The 6392-nt window shown below is 43.1% G+C and overlaps 1 pseudogene; it reads right to left on the bottom strand.

The window, feature by feature from the left end:
- Window positions 1–3818: 3818 nt before the first annotated feature.
- Window positions 3819–6135, bottom strand: LOC116507315 (annotated as a pseudogene).
- Between the last annotated feature and the right edge of the window lie 257 nt (window positions 6136–6392).

The raw sequence follows: 6392 nt of genomic DNA on the forward strand, positions 1-6392 counted from the left end.
ACATATGGGGTGCCTCAGGGTTCGGTCTTATCCCCCCTACTATTCAACATCTACATGAAACCGCTGGGAGAGATCATCCGCAGGCACGGGATAAGATACCACCAATATGCGGACGATACCCAGTTGTATCTGTCCACCCCGTGCCAACTCAATGAAGCGGCAGACGTGATGAACCGAGGCCTTGAGGCCGTTATGGACTGGATGAGGGCTAACAAGCTTGTACTCAACCCAGAAAAGACCGAGTGGCTGTTGTGCTTCCCTCCCAAAGATTCGACCAATATTCCATCACTCAGGCTGGGGGGTCAAATTTTACACCCCTCAGAGAGGGTTCGCAACTTGGGAGTCCTCCTGGATCCACAGCTATCTCTTGACCACCACCTGACGGCTGTGACCAGGGGGGCATTTGCCCAGGTTCGCCTGGTGCGCCAGTTGCGACCCTACCTGAATCGGGAGGCTCTCACAACAGTCACTCGGGCCCTTGTGACCTCTAGGCTGGAATACTGCAATGTGCTCTACATGGGGCTGCCCTTGAAGAGCATCCGGCGACTTCAGCTAGTCCAGAACGCGGCCGCGCGAGTGATTGTGGGTGCACCTCGGTTCACCCACATAACACCTATCCTCCGCGAGCTGCGCTGGCTACCTGTCGATCTCCGGGTGTGCTTCAAGGTGCTACTAGTCACCCATAAAGCCCTGCATGGTAGTGGATCTGCGTACTTGAGAGACCGCCTTCTGCCAATTACCTCCCTGCGACCAATTAGATCTCATAGATTGGGCCTCCTCCGAATTCCATCGGCCAGCCAGTGCCGGCTGGCTACTACAAGGAGGAGGGCCTTTTCAGTAGTTGCTCCGACCCTTTGGAACGAGCTCCCCGTGGAGATTCGTACTCTCACCACCGTCCAGGCCTTCCGCATAGCCCTTAAGACCTGGCTAGCCCATCAGGCCTGGGGACAAAGATAGCCGCCCCTCCCGAATGATGAATGAATGTTGCTCATTATTTTTACTTATATGTGTCTATGTCATTGTTTGTATTCCCCCTCCTGATTTTATGTGAGCCGCCCTGAGTCCCCTCAGGGAAAAGGGCGGCCTATAAATGTTAATAAAATTCTAAATTCTAAATTCTAAGGCGCTGAGCTTGTCGATCAGAAAGGTCGGCAGAATCCCTAGTGCCATGTAACGGAGTGAGCTCCCATTACTTGTCCCAGCTTCTGCCAACCTAGCAGTTCAAAAGTACATTAAAAAATGCAAGTAGAAAAAATAGGGACCACCTTTGGTGGAAAGGGAACAGTGTTCTGTGTGCCTTCAGCGTTTAGTTATGCTGGCCCCATGACCATGGAGACATTTTTGGACAGCGCTGGCTCTTTGGCTTTGAAATGGAGATGAGTAAGGAATGACTAGCATATATGTGCGAGAGGAACCTTTATATTTACCTTTTAATAGAACAGGGGGGTGCGAATTCAGGTTAAAATCTCCTTTGAATCAACTTGTTCTTTGTGTTTACATGGCTATGTCTTAAGGTGATTTCTGAATAAAAATAAAGAAATGGTTTGCCTTTGCCTACAGGAAAGCTTTTCAAGTTCCCAGTGTATTCAACAGCTTGGACCTTTCTTGATTGTGTACCATCCAGTTATTAATTAAGTCCAATGTTGTTAAGAACAAATAGGTCAGTTAGAGGTTACTTCACCTCAGTATTGGCTCAAGAGCATATTGATTGATGGTGGACTGAAGCAAAGTGGATATTTTTAGAATGATTTGGAAGGACGGGCAGTGGTGGGCTGCTGCGTGATCATCTGAGTTCGGGCGAAACTAGCGCACACACTCACAAAGAGGAAACCTCTTGTGAATGTAAGTGCAGCCCACCTCTGAGAAGGGGCCTCCAAACTTTGGTTCTATAGGGCAAGGTCTACTCAGCCTTAGTTTAAAGCAGGTCCTGAATCTATGCTGTGAGACTGAGTGGAGAGGTAGAGACATTTTTGTAGTTTAGCCAAGGATATTAGCTTTTCAGTGTAGCCTAGGTCAGAAAACAGTACAACAATTACAAAAATGCTACTTTGTTGAAAGCATCACAGCCAAATCTTGAAGCTCTGCCTCCTCTTACACCAAAGATAATTCAAAGTGGGCTATCTGCTTTCAAAGGATTATTCTATGTTGTTTTTTCACCTCCTTTAACAGATCCTTCACTCCTTCATCAAGGTTATTTTCATTCTTCTGTGAGCAGTTTAAAGCCATGTATAACTTAGGATAAGACTTTGCAAATAAGACTGTGTTCTCTATTATAAGCCTGCCTGTAGGATTTTTTTTTCAAGACCTGTCCTGCAACTATCAGTGACTAATGTTTTCTTGGTAGCTTGTCCCTGCTTTTACTCTGCTAAGTACTATCAGGCTAGCCTACTCTCTGTCAACTCTTCAGCTGGTGGGCAACAATGTCTGTCTGTCTGTCTGTCCTCCTCTTTCTTTCTCATCTATCTATCAAATACCCATCTATCCATCCTGTTATTTAAATATCCATGTATCCATCCTGTTATTTTAATATCCATCTATCCATCCTGTTATTTTAATATTACATTTAATATTATTTCTGATTGTGTTTCCAAAGCATTTTTTATTACTGTTACCTGTCTTAAGTGGACAAGTGAATTGGTATAGAAAAAGGATAAATAGATAACTTTTGAAATTCCATAATTAGGTCAAAAGGTTGGAGTCAGAGGTGGGTTTCAAATCAAGCATTACCCGTTCACTCGTTCACACTCATGTGCTCGCTCACGCATACCACTTCTGCATATGCGCAGAAGCCTCCGGGTGGCTGTGGGTGGAGCCTCCTGCCGTCACCACTTCTGGTTTGGCCAATCTGGGCTGAACTAGGAGCAACACACTTCTGGTTGGAGTGGAGTAGAAAAAGTTCCCCTCCCGCATTTTCCTTGTTTATTTTCTTCTCCCTGTTTTTTCTTTCCTTCATCCATCTCTTTTCCCTCTAATATCAGGTTCTGTCCTAATCTCTCTTCCTCCACACTATCTCAGGAGTTGCTTGGATTTGCTGTAACAATGTATGGCAATTTGCAAGGCAGGTTTACTTCTGGTTCCTCTCTAAGATTGAGAACTCTCCTTGAAGCCAAAATTTACTTTTGATGATCATGTTCATGTAGTTTTCTTGCTGATGGGATAACAGAGCCGAGGTGGTGCAGTGGTTAAATGCAGCACAGCAGGCTACTTCAGCTGACTGCAGTTCTGCAGTTCGGCTGTTCAAATCTCACCGGCTCAGGGTTGACTCAGCCTTCCATCCTTCCGAGGTGGGTAAAATGAGGACCCGGATTGTTGTTGGGGGCAATATGCTGACTCTGTAAATCGCTTAGAGAGGGCTGAAAGCCCTATGAAGCGATATATAAGTCCAACTGCTATTGCTATAAACAGTGATTTCCCATTCTTCTTTCTGAGATAACCTTCCCTCCCCGAAATATCTAACTTAGAGCCCAGAATTCCCTGCACCAGACAAGCAGTGACTAAGTCTATCCATGTTTTGCATCTGAGCCCAAAATAATATCCACCTAATTTGAAGGGGACACAGTGGCTCAATGGCTCAGTGGCTAAGACGCTGAGCTTATCAATCAGAAAGGTTGGCAATTAGGCAATTCAAATCCCTGGCATGGCATAACAGAGTGAGCTCCCATTACTTGTCCCAGCTTCTGCCAACCTAGCAGTTCGAAAGTATGTAAAAATGCAAGTAAAAAAATAGGGACCACCTTTGGTGGGAAGGTAACAGTGCTCCGTCTGCTTTTGGCGTTTAGTGAGGCACATCCATTGCCAGACAGATGTAGCACCATAAATCATAATCTGTGAAGATGTTCTAAGGTAACAATATTATCACTCCTAGACTTGGATACATTTAGATTAATATTGAAGGGTTGAATCTGAGAGAAATCCATGTTCCAGCTATGGGAGGAGATGCAACAGAATAGAACACAACACAGAAATTATATTCACAGGGAATCAAAGTTAGACAGAGAAAAATGTGTGTTAGCTGTGCTTTCTAAATTAAGGGCAATTGTAAATTTAATTCAAGAAAACTTCCAAAATGTTGTTCTCTAAAAAAGAGGCTGAGATCCCTTCAGGGCAGTGACCAAGAGATGCAATACTCTGCACCATTTTACTATTATCATGAATCATTCAATTTCTGGATTTCTAAGAAGTTCCATGCTGCAGAATACATATAAAACAAACAAAGTTTGTTAACTGAAACCTGTCTTGCTCTGAAACTTAGGCATGCAATACTAAAGAAGGCACCATTTAGTTCTGTTTCTTGGGTTTGTGGCTAAACTAAGCTACCCATATTTTCAATAAACATTCTAAGGTCTTTCTTTTTCCTTCTCTCAGCTAAATTATTTTTCTACCGTGCAAACATTTAAATGACGGAATTAATCTAGGCATCCCTTATCATTTTATGTAAAGCATTGTGATTGTATTATTGATTTCATGTTTTCTTTTTACATTCCCAATAACCTTGAGATAATAATGAATATAAGGATGTTATTTTTAAAAAATGATTTCATTATTAAGAATAAGATGCTAAAAAAATTCAACCCAACAAAAAGGAGGGGAAAGTGTTATTAGCAGAAATAACTTTTCAGTTTCATTCTGAAAGATTTACTTCTAAAATATGTCTATCAGTTTTCAACATTACATTATGATAGCAAAAATAGAAAAGAACACTTAGGAAAATGACAGTCTCTTATAGCTTATCTTTCTATAAATTTCTTCTCTTTCCTTTTCTTTTTTTTTCCTGTCAGAAAAAAATGATGACTCAAGACTCATGGAGGCACTGTACAATTAAGTAATATGAAATAGATTTCTGGAGGTTTAGCAATAGTATAGTTTTAGAGATAAATTTTCTGTAACAGAGTTCCAGAGCTGAATTCTGGAAACTTGTTTTAGTGCTACTCCCAGAAATGACTTCAAATGTATAGTTCAGATATCATATCCCCTAAACTTTCTCTCTTCCTTCTCTTGACATCTGTGGACCAAAGAGTAGTCAATATCTCTTTTTTTTCTGTTTTTGCTTTTTTAATTAATCAATCCTCAGGATCAGATTTGCAAATATTACATTGATAAACTGACATTCTCGTTCGGTTCTCTTTAAAACCACCATTCCCTTCCCCACCTCGCCACGGGGAAGGGTCTCTCACCCAGGGAAATCACTACCCTCCCTACCACCACCACTCTTTGGCCCTGAGGTGCCAAATTAGACACACACACACACCCCTCCCCTGTGATTCTGACCAGGAGAGAGAGGCTGAGGGTCCCGTCCCCCGTTCCCCCCACTCTGGTTCTCGAGATAGCCAACTGATCTCTTTGTCACTTGCAGCAAAAGGAAGGGAAAATAAAAGTGCCTTTCCTGCTCCCACCCCCAACAAAAAAAAATTGCTCAAAAATCAGTGCAATATAACTTTTCCTATCATTTCTTTACAAGGAAAAAATGACTTTTTATAACTTTGCCGGCGTGTGCGATAAAGTGCGCAGAGAGATGCACACACGCACACACATATATGTATTATACACACACATACACACACACGGTTAAGAAAATACCAGGTTTTCTCCTCTGAAGGGTCTGGGCTGGTTGGTGCACAATTGTATTTTTTCCCCTCCCCTGCAGGGTTTTTGACGTCTGTGCTTCATCCAAAACTTTTCTTAGGAGGCCCGGTTCTCCGGCTGAGCCGAGGGGTGTGGCGATGGGGGCGGTCGTATTTTCTCCCAAGAGAAAGGAGTCCAGTTCTAACTGTTCGTGCTACTCGCCGGACCTCAGCATGAGCTGCTACTCATAGAAAAGGCTCTTTGCATAGTTGATTTCTTGGCAGAGATGGACGGCCACGTCCTCAGCGGAGACATGGACCATGGGCTTCTGATGCGACAGGCCCGGCATGGCCACGCCGCTGGCCGAATTGATGGCTTTCTTGGTCAGCTGGACGTAAACCTCTCCATGGTCCCTGGAGATAAGTAGGGGTCGTCGTACTTGACCTCCAGGAAGATGACCTCTCGGTCCATGGTGTCGCCGCTCTTGAGGAAGTAAACCACTTTGGAGGAGATGATCACGCCGTAGCCATCCACGTTCTCCATAATATCTCTTTTCTTGATGTCCCAGCCCATCAGACTGGAACAACTATGGTGGTGAATGAAAGAACAGTCAGGTGTTGAAAGAGGATGTTGGTACCATATTGGGAAGCTTATTGAAAAGTGGATTAAGACATGAAATACAGTTCACCAAAGTTTCCAATAAAATAATAATGAATAAAATAAAAAATTATGCAATGTAATTCAGACAGATAAATCTATGAGGTTGCAATAAAAAATATGAATTACTACACTGCAAAACAAGCTTCTTTGGCTCTTCAGAACCAGTTAAT

The sequence above is a fragment of the Thamnophis elegans genome, chromosome 4 (genome assembly GCF_009769535.1).
Source record: "Thamnophis elegans isolate rThaEle1 chromosome 4, rThaEle1.pri, whole genome shotgun sequence".
Taxonomy (NCBI): domain Eukaryota; kingdom Metazoa; phylum Chordata; class Lepidosauria; order Squamata; family Colubridae; genus Thamnophis; species Thamnophis elegans.